Genomic DNA, 15249 nt, shown 5'->3' on the forward strand with positions numbered 1-15249 from the left:
TTCAATTTTGCCAACATATGTACATCATTAATTTCAGATGTAGTTTTCAATAATTTATCAGTTATGTACAGCATCCAGTACTCATCACATCATATGTCCTCCTTAATGCCCATCACCCTGTTATCCCATCCTCCTACCAACCTCCCCTTCAGCACCCCTCAGTTTGTCTCCCAGAGTTAAGTCTCTCATGGTTTGTCTTCCTCTCTGATTTTTCCCCATTCAGTTTCCCCTCCTTCCCTTATGGTCCCTTGCACTATTTCTTATATTCCACATGTGAGTGAAACCATTTAATTGTCTTTCTCCAATTGATTTATTTCACTCAGCATAATACCCTCCAGTTCCATCCATATTGATGTAAATGGTCGGTATTCATTCTTTCTGATGGCTGAGTAATATTCCATTGTGTGTATAGACCACATCTTCTTTATCCATTCATTGACTGAAGGATATCTCAGCTCATTCTTAAAGATCTAATGAGTTCATTGTAATGGAACTGACAACAAAATTTGGTTATTTCTGTGACATACAACATATTAAGGTAATAGCTAGAATTGTGATAACTTTATACCAGAACATATCAGATTTTTAGGAATTTTATGCAATTTCCAATATTCTTATGTTAATGACATTTATCTACATAATACAACCCAAAAGCTTTATCATCACTTCCCATGTAGCTTAACATACCAAATGAGCCTAAGTAGTGTAATATCTCTCTTTTTAAATGGAGAGAGAACAAATATTTTCAAATGTTTCAGGGACCATCTGGAAATTCTCAAATTTAATTTGAGGTCAAAAAAGACTACTTAGAATTTGATTTTGAGAAGTTTTTCAAAAAAATATTAAAAGAGAGACTTGACTAAATATAATCATAGCTCATTGTGAAATAATGCTTAATTATTTAATGAAAGTGACAAAAGATTTTAAGGGCAGATACAAGAGATTACATAGTTATGAACAAAACCAATAAAATACCTGATAAAACACAGAAAATTATTTTGATAAAACAGAATTTTTGCTTCTAGACAGATTACTTAACAGGTAAAGAAACTTTCAAAATCTGTTATCAAAAGCAGACTAAAGTCCAAGAAAATGTTATCTTTTTGAAAGAGGGAAAACCAATTCTAACTTTACACCAGCATACTTTTGACATTAAAATGTATTTAACTTAAATTTATTATAACCTTAGCCAGCTTGACTACACATTAAAAATCCTTTCCAGGGCAGCCTGGGTGGCTCAGCAGTTTAGCGCCACCTTCGGCCGAGGGCCTGATCCTGGAGACCAAGGATCGAGTCCCATGTCAGGCTCCATGCACGGAACCTGCTTCTTCCTCTGCCTGTGTCTCTGCCTCTCTCTCATTCTGTGTCTCTCGTGAATAAATAAATAAAATCTTAAAAAAAAAAAAAAATCCTTTCCAAAGATTCCTTCTCCCCAAACCTTCTACAACTTTTTTCTTCAACAAAAAATACATTTCCGTTCCTCATAACTTCTTTTCCTAAAAATACACATAGTACTTCCCTAGCATAGGGAGATTTTTCCCTTATTATTTCTAGTAACTTTAACTACACATATTAATTAGAATTCTTAATACCTAAAAATCTTACTTTTTAAAAGATTTTATTTATTTATTTGACAGAGAGAGGGAGAAAGCACAAGCAGGGGGAGCTACAGAGAGGAAAAAGCAGCTCCCTGACAAGCAGGGGAGCCCGATGCAGGCTTCATTATGATCTGAGTGAAAGGCTGAAGCTTAACTGAGCCACCTGCCCTTAGAAATCTCAATTTCCAAAGAAAACTAAGGATTATGCAATTGTGAACTGTTACATCAACATTCTTTAGATTGGCAAATTTATTAACATATTTCAGAATTTCTAGAGACATATACTTCCTCATAGTACACATTTTTTTAATGTAGCACAAAAGCATGTTTACTAATAGACTCAAATACCTTTTAGTTCCTCTGTAAAGGGAAGCCAAAAAATGAATAAATCTATATATAGCAGTAGTTTCAGTATTTTATCTTATTTGGAAATGATCTGAATGTTTAATGACTAGCCATCATTTAATTTAGCAATACTTAAATGTTCCAGATTACCAAAGATTTGGGGAAGCTATTTCAAAAGCTTATCTAAAAATTCTCATCACACATCCATTTAATTTATCTGATCTTAACAATCATACTCATGGTCCTGAAGATTTTGTTACAGGGTTTCTTTTCCTTCCGTGCCAGTGGTTCTTGGTCATGCCACTTACAAGAAAGAAGTAGACCAGAGCACCAGAGCAAAACTCATTGAGCAACAGTAAAGTAACAGTACAAAGCTCCCAAAGACAGAGGGGACCCGAGGGAGTTGCCACTGGAGTTTCTAAGTCTAGAGAATTTTATGGACTTGTCGGTGGGCTGTTTTAATTGATTAATCCTCCCTGTGCCTGTCATCCAATCAGGCTTTTGTCATCTATCACATGGGAAAGGATGGAGGGTTCCTTCCAGAGTGGTGTAAAATCCTTTTAAGGGTGGTTTCCTTTTAGGGAGTGGGGGGAGGAAGTGTTTGGTCCCTGCCTGCTTTTCTTCCAACTATCCTTCATTAATTTCATGAGCCATTAAAACAGTTAGCCATCATCTTAAATTATTTTTCTTGCTGACAAATTCTATAACATAGATAACATGAGCTTATATGACTAATAACCCCAGTAGAATAAATGTATTCTTAATGCTAATAATTAAGGACTTGTCTGTATTAATTAAACCAACAAATTTAAACTTGTTTGAACACCAAATAGTTTCCTAAGTCACGTGATCTTGAAAAGCATTTAGATTAGTTTCTATTGTATTTTTTGAATATTTTTATGAATAATTAATGATTGGTTAAGCCAATCAAATAGCAATATTTTGGGATCCCTGGGTGGCGCAGCAGTTTGGCGCCTGCCTTTGGCCCAGGGCGCGATCCTGGAGACCCGGGATCAAATCCCACATCGGGCTCCCGGTGCATGGAGCCTGCTTCCCCCTCTGCCTATGTCTCTGCCTCTCTCTCTCTCTCTCTGTGACTATCATAAATAAATAAAAATTTTAAAAAATAGCAATATTTTAAAAATTAAGTTTGACAATCCATCCAGAGGTAAGAAAAAAAATACCGCACATCTACAATATACATATATAGACAAGCAGAATCATACAGACACAGAGACCTTATAGTTACCAGTATTTGTAGAAAAGATTTTTCATTTGCCTGATTTCCAAATAATGTCTCTCTGTTATTTTTTTCTTTCCTGTAAGAAACCTCCCCCTAAAGTTTGCATTAGAAAAAAAAATGGTTCTCGAGTCTAGAGAAGATGAGGGTAGAAAGTATCCAGGTTTCTCCAAGAAGGACTTTTGTTTCCCAAGGACAATGCTTATAAGCCATTTAAGATAGAGAAGAGAGGGTTTTGGTTTGGTTAAAAGGATAAGTTGACTTTGAATTGCTTCTAGAGCCACATTTCTGACTTTGTAGAGATTGGCAAGACAAAGACAATTTCCCCAATTCCCCTAAAATACTGGATTCCAGCCTGAAAGTCAAGGGACTGACCTACCCATCCAACTATCATATCTCCAATTTGCTTCTTTCTCTGTGGGCACAGTTTTATTTTAATTTAAGGGAGAAGCCTACCTGCCCCCAAAAGAAAATTCCTATTAGGCTCTGAACATCAGCTGTGGTCTCAAGTTCAATCAGACCAGTAGCCTCCTATCTTGTTTTCTAATCTCAGGAGGTAGTTCATTTACAAAAATTTGAGAAATAATCTCACTAATCTCAGGAGGTAGTTCATTTAGGAAAACTTGAGAACTGTCTCCGGGTTTAAGAAAATCTTTAACTATGGCCTTTAGCTCAGCTCTGACCAAAGAGTAAAGCATACCTGAAAAAAAAAAAAATTGCCTGTAGCCTCAGGTGGTTTTATTTTAAAAGGTAATTGTTTAATACTCTTCAGAGTGGAAAGGCAATTCAAACAAAGGATTACTAGAAGGAACACTCAGGAGAACATAGAGAGAAGCCATAGGAGTTACATCAATCTTGGTCTCTTGTTTGAGGTACCTCTTAGACCTCTAATTTTTTATTAGCCTTTTACAACAAGTTTTTCAGTGAAACCATTTTGGAATTTTGAAGACTTTTGGAGGATTCTGCATACCAATTATAATGATATTCCAATATGTTTGTTTGACTTGGAAGCCCTTGTTTTTAAGTGTACTTCTCTAATGAGCTTATCTAACTGGAAAGTTCCTCATGCTGGCCTTTGTAATTCTAGGTGGTAATTCCCCCAAGGGCTGACAGCGGTTTGGTAGGGCCCTAGCCACAAGTGGGGTTTACCCTAAATTCTCTATCCAGCTATGTCTAGCTACAAATGGAACATAATCCACATTTCTGTCTGGTCATATTTTGGGTCTTCAACCTGAGTTACCAAGCTAAGTTCTCAGAACACAAAACAAGCTTAGTAAGATTTTGCCATTTTTGTAGATACCTATGGCTTCCTGGACCACAGTGCTTAGACATAAAATAAGCAGGTGATGGGCTTAACTCTGGATTTTAAGTGTGTGTGTGGGGCGGGGTGGGGGGATGATTTACACTGGATATGGAGTTTAATTTTTGGTCTTTCACTTTGTTAAGGGAGTCCCTAAAGCTAGCCACTATATTTCTTTGTTCTCACTTTTTAATCTGGTCTTTTCCTAGGTGCCAGTGAGACAATTGTTTAGAATGACAGCTCTCTAAAAATTATTTTTTCAAATATAACCAATGCAAAGGATCCATCCTCTAGCCATTGATGAGCAGGATCTTATTAATCTCAATAGAAACTCCAACCAATAAGCCTTTCCAGGGCTTAACAAAAGGTACAAAAAGCATTTTCGAAGGAGCTTGCATTAGCTGCAGCCCTCACAAGATCCAGAAAGCTCATGCCTAAAGATAGTCTAAGAAAAACTATCTTGTTGTTACAGGTGATAAGCACGGTGTAATGAAAATGGTATCTCTGGTTTCCCGGGAGACCATGACTCTTCCCGTCACAGATCCACTAATCTATGACACCAGGCAGACACTACCTGGAATGGGATTTTTCCAGGACTAACTAAGGAAGAGAGTAGAGACAACAAAAGCCTCTAATAGATCAGGACCCCTTGTGACATCTTTCCTGAGAGCTGGCATCATCAGCCACAGAGAGTGCTGCCTGTGATTTTCTCTTTGGAAGCGCAATTAGACTGGTCACCAAGATGCGCACTGGTATGGGCGCCTTCTGGCTGGGAGCCCAGAAAGAATGTTCTCACTGGTCACAAGACCAAGCTCTGAAGACACAGAACAAGACAAAAGAAAAACCTCATCCAGTTTTTCTTCTATGTACATAAGTATCTTTAGTTAAGGCTCAGGTCTCTTGGAGCCACACTAATACCTAAGAGGGATATGCTGCCAAATTGAGAATTGTGTGTTGTTTCAGGGTGTATCTCATTACACAGATTTTTTTTTTTTTTTTGAGGTTGGCAGGTGACCTGCTGTCAATCTAACCCACTCTGTGACCAACTTATTCTAATCTGGGAGTCTTTTGAGCTAGGTGGCGAGTGCTTCACCACCTCTCAAGTACTGAATCCATGCCCACCAAGTTTTGTGGATTTGGCTTCCAAGTTATCCTTCAGCAACAGCCCTAACCTCATATACATGTTTAACCCACAACAAAGTTTGTATAAACAGATGCTGTTCTGGTAAGAATCACAACCTTACCAGTCTGTGAGGCTGAACTGAACAGCAGGCTTATAGGACCTATGCCTGCCTCTGCCCCATGGTTTCCCCCCTTAAGGCAAATGGCATGACAGGCAGAGACCAAGAAAAACAGTGACCATTCCTGGAAGGAAAAGGATCAATAAAAATCAACAGTACTTACAATAACAAATCTTTACCAGAGTCACTACATCCAAGAAACTAGCTCCACAAATATTTCTGCCAATTTTAAAATTAGGAAAAAAAAATTATTTTCAGCCCTCTCGTTTCCACCAGACCCTGTAGGCAGAGATCCAAGAGACTGGCATGGTAAGAAATTTGACCTTCTGCCCACACTTGTCAAAAGTCCCAAAATCTCTCTACTGTAGCAGCTCCAAAGTGAGCAGTGGTGAAGTATCCTGCCAACTATGCCAGCTGCTGGAAAGGAAAGCTTTTTTCTCTATACTTTTATGGTTCTTTTGCTAGTAAATAGATATGAGACAAGTTAATAGGAAAAAAAAAACAAATTTTATTATGTATGTATGGGGAGTCCATAAGAACATGAGACCCAAGGACGATTTAGGCAATTGAGATTTATATGCCATCCTGAGCTAAAGAATGAGATGGAGACCCGAGGCCTCAAAGGGGAAGAGGATAACTCACAGGACAATAACAAGAGCAGGTGTTTGGTAATTAGATGTTTGCCTTCCCATACAGGTAGGTCACTCAGATAAAAAGTTTATCTCAAGTAATATCTTTCTGGTCCAAGCCCCTATTTAAATTATTTTAAGTAGGGGGATCCCTGGGTGGCTCAGCGGTTTAGCACTGCCTTTGGCCCAGGGTGTGAACCTGGAGTCCTGGGATCAAGTCCCACATCAGGCTCCCTGCATGGAGCCTGCTTCACCCTCTGCCTGTGTCTCTGCCTCTCTCTCTCTCTGTGTCTCTCATGAATAAAAAAATAAAATCTTTAAAAAAATAATTATTTTAAGTAGTTACGGGAGAGGAAAAAGTTTGTCTTGAGTCTGCTGGGTCTTGATTGCCTTCTGATCAAAAAATCTCACGTGCCAAAGTGGCATATTTTGGGGTCACGTATTCTTCTACCCCTCACTACCAAGTCTTTATTCAACCTGCCTTCACTAGGCCTTCCCTGGCCTGCTGGTGCATTTCCTTGTTAGGGTCTGCACAACTCTCCCTGGACAAAAACCTCTTTGAAGTCTGAGACTTTATATCTCTACCTAAGGTCTAATTTAGTACATAAAGGATAATTCATTTATTAAAGGCACTCATGCCATTCTTTTAATCTAGAAGCTTACATTTCAGAGATATGAAAATGATTTCTAGTTGCCATAATTTCATGGCATTAGGCCATCGTATGCCAAATACTATTGCTCTGTTCATAATATTTGGACGGTCCCATAGCAACACATAAAATATGACCTCCAGAGGCCTGCATTCTTCCAGCCATGTATTAAGAATTGGAGGAATTCTTGAGAAGAGAAACCATGTTACAAAGCACTACATCCAAAATGCTCCCTTTATGGTAGCAATTGTGAAAATGTGGAACAGGAATGTACCCTAGGATTTTATATTCAGGACTCACTACTGTTTCTAGCAGTGTGCCCTTTGCCCTTATACTTCTTTGGCTTTATTTACAGGGCATGAAGAAGTCCTCCTCTTTTTTTTTTTTTTTTTTTTTTTTTTTTTAATTTTTTTTTTTTTTTTTTTTTTTATTTATTTATGATAGTCACAGAGAGAGAGAGAGAAAGAGAGGCAGAGACACAGGCAGAGGGAGAAGCAGGCTCCATGCACCGGGAGCCCGACGTGGGATTCGATCCCGGGTCTCCAGGATCGCGCCCTGGGCCAAAGGCAGGCGCCAAACCGCTGCGCCACTCAGGGATCCCAAGTCCTCCTCTTCAATTCAGGAAAAAGCTGATAAAATGTGACCACTTTATAATTTATCTCTTTTATTCCAGGGTAGAAAAATAGATTATCACCTTTTTATCATCTAAAATATTTTGCGTATGGGATACCTGGGGGGCTCAGTAGGTTAAGCGTCCAACTCTTGGTTTTGGCTCAGATCATGATCTCAGGGTGGTGAGACTGGGCCCCAAGATGGGCTCTCTGATTAGCACAGCATCAGCTTGGGACTCTCTCTCCTCCCTCTGTCTCTTCCCCCCTTTGCACATTCTCTGTCTCATAAATAAATAAATAAATAAATAAATAAATAAATAAATAAATAATAAGATTTTTAAATGTTGAAAATATTCGCACAGATTACAGAAATGCATGTATCTTTCTAAAATCTTGTTTTCTTTCCATACACTTGAAATGCATAAATGAGTTCCTCATTTTGGCTTGATTCTGAATCTGAGAACAAAAACTTATACTTTTATGTATACTATTCATTTGCATTAAAATACATTTTCTGCAGTGTCGAGCACAGAGATTTTGTTTTATTTTATCTTATTTTATATTTGTTTTTAGCAGCTTAAAACAACAAATATTTACTTTCTCAGAGTTTCTCCAGAAGTAGCTTAGCTGAATGGTTCAGGCTTGGTGTCTCTCATGAGACTGCAGCTAACCTGTCAACTGGGACTATGGTCATCACTTTTCATACTTGTGGCTTCATCACATAATGTTCAATGTTTAATTTAAGAAACAAAACAGAATCATAGGGGAAGAGAGCAAAAAATAAAACAAGATGAAATCAGGAAGGCCAACCATAAGAGACTCAATCATAGGAAACAAATTGAGGGTTGCTGGAAGTGAGGGAAGTGAGGGGATGGGTAACTGGGTGGTGGACATTAAAGAGGGCATGTGATGTAATGAGCACCGGGTATTATATAAGACTGATGAACCACTGACCTCTACCTCTGAAACTAATAATACAGTATATGTTAACTAATTAAATTTAAATTAAAAATAAATAAACCCAGTTTTTTAAAAAGGGTCTTTGATGGTTTGCCTCCCTCTCATTTTTATCTTTTTGTCTTATAGTTTTGCCTTCCCTTCCCCTATGTTCACCTATTTCATTTCTTAAATTACACACACAACTGAAATCACATGTCTTTCTCTAATTTAACTTGCTTAGCATAATATCCTCTAGTTCCATCCACATCGTGGTAAATGGCAAGATTCCATTCTTTTTTGATGGCTGAGTAACATTCCATTATGTGTGTGTGTGTGTATCTATATCTATATCTACCATATCTTCATACTATATACACACACACACACACACACACATATACACCATATATTCTTTATCCATTAATCTGTCAATGGACATCTGGGCTCTTCCCATATTTTGGCTGGATATTGCTATTATAAACATTGGGGTGCATATGCCCCTTCAAATCACTCCTTTTGTATCTTTTGGATAAATAGCTAGTAGAACAATTACTCGGTTGTAAAGTAGTTCTACTTTTAACTTTTGAAGAACCTCCGTACTATTTTCCAGAGTGGCTGCACCAGTTTGTGTTCCCACCAATAGTGTATGAGGGTTCCCCTTTCTCTGCATCATCGCCAACATCTTTTGTTTCCTGAGTTTTTAATTTTAGCCATTCTGACTGGTGTGAGGTGGTATCTCATTGTGATTTTGATTTGTATTTCCCTGGTGCCAAGTGATATTGAGAATTTTCTTCATTGTTAGCCATTTGTATGTCTTCTTTGGAGAAATGTCTTTTTACATCTTCTGCCCATTTCTTTTTTTTTTTTTTTAAAGATTGTATTTATTTATTCATGACAGACACAGAGAGAGAGAGAGAGGCAGAGACACAGGCAGAGGGAGAAGCAGGCTCCATGCAGGGAACCTGACATGGGACTCAATCCCGGGTCTCCAGGATCACACCCCGGGCCGAAGGCTGCGCTAAACCACTGAGCCACCGGGGCTGCCCTTGTGCCCACTTCTTAATTAGATTTTTGGGGTTTGGGGTGTTGAGTTTGATAAATTCATTATCAATTTTGGATACTAGCCCTTTATCTGATATGCCATTTGCAAATATCTTCTCCCATTCTGTTCATTGCCTTCTAGTTTTGTTGATTGTTTCCTCTGCTGTACAAAAGCTTTTTATCCTAATGAAGTCCCAATAGTTCATTTTTTATTTTGTTTCCCTTGCCTCCAGAGATGTGTCTAGGAAGAAGTTGTTGTGCCTGAGGCCAAAGAGGTTTCTGCCTGTGTTCTTTAGGATTTTGATGGATTCCTATTTCACATTTAGGTCTTACATTTTGAATTTGTTGTTGTATATTGTGCAAGAAAGTGGTCCAGTTTCATTCTTCTGCATGTTACTGTCCAATTTTCCCAATACAATTTGTCTTTTTTACATTAGATATTCTTTCCTGGTTTTTCGAAGATTAGTTGACCATAAAGTTGAAGATTCATTTCTGAATTTTCTCTTCTGTCCCATTAATTGATGCATTGGTTTTTGTGGCAGTACCATACTGTCTTGATGATTACAGCCTTGTAATACAGCTTAAAGTGCAAAACTGTGATACCTCTAGCTTTGGTTTTCTTTTTCAACCTTACTTTGGCTATTTGGGGTCTTTTCTGGTTCCATATAAATTTTAGAATTGTTTTTTTTCCAGCTCTGTGTAAAGTGCTGATGGTATTTTGATAACGATTACATTGAATGTATAGATTGCGCTGAGTAGCTTAGATATTTTAACAATATTTGTTCTTCCAATTCATGAACATGGAATGTTTTTCCATTTCTTTGTGTCTTCCTCAATTTCTTCTTAAGTTTCATAAGATACCTAGGAATAAACCTAACCAATGAGGTAAAAGATATGTACTCTGAAAACTATAGAAGTCATTAGCTTCTATCTACATTTCCTTCAAAATATCTTCGTATACATTTGTTACTCTATCTATATGGCATTATTTATGTTGCGATCATATCTCCTCACACAGGATTACCATAATGGTCTACTACTTTACCTCTTTTAAAATGTTTCCTGTAACACTTTATAGAATACACAATATATTGAGCCACTGAGTGGCTTAGTGGCTGAGCGTCTGCCTTTGGCTCAGGGCTGATCCCGTTGTCTGCAGACAAGTCCCACATTGGGCTCCCCACAGGGAGCCTGCATCTTCCTCTACCTGTGTCTCTGCCTCTCTCTGTGTGTGCATGTGTGTGTGTGTCTCATGGATAGATTGATAGAATCTTAAAAAATAATAATAATACACAACATTTTATATATTCAGCACATTTGATCCTCAAAACAGCCTTAGTAGTAAGGAAGGCAAACCTTATCCCAGCTTTACAAATAAGGAAATAGACTTGGGAAAATGCATTGCTTTCTCCAGGTCATAAAACTAGTAATTGCAGAGCTGAAATACCAGCTCCCCAAATTTAATTTTACCTTCTTAAGGCCAAATAACAATAGCACCACAATAAAACCCACTAGAAATTTTGACATATCTTAAAGCCATGTAGCAATTTAGAACTGGAAATAGCCTTACAGATTGTGAAATTTCACCTTGTGTGCCATGTCCAACATTACAGGAGTGATTATAGACATGACAAGTACTCGAATCTATGGGCTTCCAGATACAATATTTTCTGCAATACTCTTCTTACTCCTTTAAATGCACTTTGGCATTTTTAGCTTTCCATAATGTGTACCAGTTACATGTCCAAAATTGATTTCTGCCAGTCTCAATGATGTGCCTCTGCTAAAGCCAGGCTCTATTTCCTGCTCTCCAATAGTTGGACCCCACTAATATTATTTGTAGAGAATAGTTCACATCACTGGCCAAATCTGGAGCAAGGTTCCTTCAGTCCTTCCAAATCAAATTCTACTCCCTTCACAAAGCCCATGCTGCCTTCCCTAGGTCTCGGGAAAGCTCTCCTCTCTAGAAGCTCGTGGTACTTGCAGCTTTTACTACACAATTTCTGCTATACCCTTGAGAGAAGTGTTTGATCTATGTCTCTGCATATCCTCATGGTGCCATCCCAATCCCATAGTGGCCTTCCCCACTAGCCAGTGTTATTCTCACCGAGGAAGGTTGATATATGAAAAGCTAGTTGATATATGAAAAGCTAGAACATCCTTCCACCTCCACATATTAATCCATCTAGAAAGTTCCTACTCAGTCTTTACTTCTCAGTTAAAATACTGCTTCTGTCATAAAGCCTCTGTTGATGTCTTCAACTGACTTAGGAGAGCCGTCATCGGGATTCCTGGAACATTCTGTACATTATACTTCAGAGCAATCATCCTATTGTATAGCTAATCTACATGTCTGTTTCCTCACTAAAGATGTTTTGTCACAGATATAATCATCTGTTTTTCTTCTGTACTATGTTCCACAGCACAACATTGGCACTTAATATTTGTTAAATGAATCAGAAAATTAAATGTGTATGCCCATAATAATGAGACATTCTGTGTTCTTTTAAGCTTACAAAATAAATAAATAAATAAAGCTTAGAGCTGAAGTACTTATTCATCAAAGAAGTAGGTCTTGGGTATCATAACCCTAGACCTAATTCTTATACCAACTACAAAGCAATATTGGAAAAGGCCAAGTGGTATTTATTTAGATATTGTTGTGCTTTTAGGAGTGTAGCTTCATGCTTACAGGTAAGGTCTTGTCTCCAACTATTCTTTTCTAGAGTTAGAGCTACTACCTTTACATCAGGACTATATCAAACAACTTGTTATTCCATTAGCTCACCAGACTTCCTTAAATCTATACTTTCTGATTTATTCTTCCCTCTAAAAGGATTCCCCCCCCTCCAAAAAAAATCACACAGCTTGTAGTCATCTTTCCATAGACAATATTAGGTTCATTTTTGTAACAACATCTCTGTTTCCATTTAGAGATAACCTCTCTAACATTTCCAGAGCCCCCTCCACAATTTTACTCCAGCACTTACCTGTGGCACAGTAACTCCTCATCTATCTCCCTGGCAGACTATGAACTATATAAAAGCATGAGATTCATTTATTATGTGTAATTTTCATAGCTCAGCAATGTTTATTACTTTTGGTGGGGTAAGTACACATGCATACATTTAAAAGATGGGGGTAGGGAGAAAAAAGTGGAAAAAATGAAAAGAAACAAAGACACTTTGTACTTAGTGTTCTGGATGCAAATTAGTTTCTGCTGATAGAAGATTTAGATGCACAGCAAAGTCAAAGCTATCTTTTTGTTCTGCTTGCAAACAACGTTGTGAAAACATGAGGTGTTTCTGCAGCCAACTTCCAGCATACTCTACAGCTTCTTGGCTGTCAAGAGTCAATACCTAGGTTCTAGCTTTGGGAATCCACTTTCTAGTGTCCTCAGTGTTGCAAGGCAGACACAGTGGCTGCAGTGACAGCTTCTTAATTTTAGTATTCCAACACCTGCATTACAGCTTCAGGAATTACTCTTAAATTTACAGCTCCAGTAAAGACCTCAGATGTAGTAACTTCCCAGTAAGGTCAATCTAGGGTCAGTACTGGAGGCCCAGCCTAGAATCTTTTTAAAATCATTTCCAATATTTGTGTAAGCACATAATTTCCTGTATTAAAACCCTTCTTGCTTAAAATACCTACAGTGGTAGTTTCTGTTTTCTATAGTTCATCCTGTCAGATAACAGTGAGAGGGAATAAAAGATTGGGGCAGTGGAGTGGGAGGAGAGAGAGAGAGAGAGAAAGAGAGGCAGGGGAGAGAGAAAGAAAGAGAGAGAAGTACTCTTGTCTGGAAAAGTTCAGAGCTGTCAAAAGATTTTGCTACTAGTTCTAGGCAACACTTGATGATAAACCTCTGACCTCCCTTCCTTAGAACATTTATTTAAAAAGGGCTTACAACTGTGAATCCTTCCTCTGTCTGTTTGTCCTACAAGTCAGGAGTGTCTTTCTCAAGCCATTACCTGAAATGCAATCATCAGGAAGAATAGGGCCTCTGTCTCCTAGACTCTATGAGAGGACAGAATCCTAACTTCCATAATTGTAGCTAGCAGACCCAAGTGACTAATCATTTACACTGACCAACCTTTTATAAGTTTCCATTCCCCTGGCTCCACTTGAGCCTCCCTATAGTTTCACCTCCCTATTCCTTGATTCTCCCTCTGAAATGCCACAGTATCTCTGTGCAAATTGTAAATGGATCTCTCAGCTCCTTCTCCTACTGTCAGTAGGTACTGAATAAAATCCTTTTTTTTTTTTTATCACTTTAATGTCTCTCTTTAAAAAGACAACCTTTTTTCTTTTTTCTTCTCTTGTTAAATCCACTTGCCAGCCAATTAAATCATAAGAATATAATTTACTTTTTCTATAAAAACCTCATAATGGTTTATTTTGAATTATAAAGATTGTGAAATGTCATAATTTGTTATGGATGGTTATGAAAGCACATTTTTTTCATATTTTTAAAGATTTATTTGTTTGTTTGTTTGTTTCAGAGAGAGAGAGCATGAGTGGGGAAGGAGCAGAGGGAGAAGAAAGAGAGTCTCAAGCAGACTACCTGCTCAGCATGGAGCTGAAAGTAAAAGCACCATCAGCCAAGTGAACCACCCAGGTGTCCCTCTATATCTTTTAACAAAGGAGATGTTTTCCAGAATTCCAGATGAATTTTAGATTCTCTCTAGAATATACTTTTTTTCTGTGATTTTACCTAAAGTTTCCTGGGTTAGGGTAATACCTCAAGTACCACTTATCATTATGAACCAATCCCATAAATGTTTATAGTTTCAGGCTAACCAATAACGAATAATGTTACTTGAAATTTTATCTGTGCAATTATGATTTAGTGCAGGAACTATAAACTTCAAAATAAACTAACATGAATAGGGTCATTTTTACCAATTGGTGGCAAAAAGAAATTCCCATTGGTGGTCTGCAAGAAAAATTTATTTCAGTAGAGACAGGCTCTTCTCTTTCTTTGGCCTTTTATTAAACAGAAATATTTCAAAAGAACTTGAATTCTTTGAAACAATTTATAATACATAAGCTGTTGCTATCCTCATTTCATGTTAACTGTTAGGTTTTACATTTGCAGGAAATGAGTAATTAGTCAGAAATGCAGAGTCCCATTATTTGGCTTTTCTTCTCTTGAAGGGATGAAAACAGTTGTTTAAGAGGGAGTTGTAGATGCTTCACATTTAGGCTCTACTTGTAAATGTTTCTGACCTGGAAGACAGACACTGCTGACAGATGCTGTTCTGGGTTGAGCTTTAAGAATGTTTGAGAAATTCCCCTGTTGACTAAGAATCAATTCATTGTAGACCCAGAGAGCTATCCTCTGGACATCCCCTTTGAACTTTTTCTTTCTTTCTTTTTTTTTTTTTCTTCAAAGTGGTTTATGCAAGGAACTATGATTCATCAAATATTCTTTCCAAAAAAAAAAAAAAAACACCTCCATGGACAACTTGAAAATTCCCAGGAACAATAATTTTATTACCATTTTTCTCATTTCTCCTAGTCATTTCTAATGAGGAACCTGAAGAAAAATGAGAACAATGCATGAGCTGAGAATCAGTAAGTTTCATTTCATCCACACCTCATTAACTCTTGGTGAAGCTTAAAAAATTCCTGCATTTCTAAAAGAAAATAACTTTC

Source organism: Canis aureus, chromosome 38, assembly GCF_053574225.1.
Source record: "Canis aureus isolate CA01 chromosome 38, VMU_Caureus_v.1.0, whole genome shotgun sequence".
In the NCBI taxonomy this organism is placed as follows: Eukaryota; Metazoa; Chordata; class Mammalia; order Carnivora; family Canidae; genus Canis; species Canis aureus.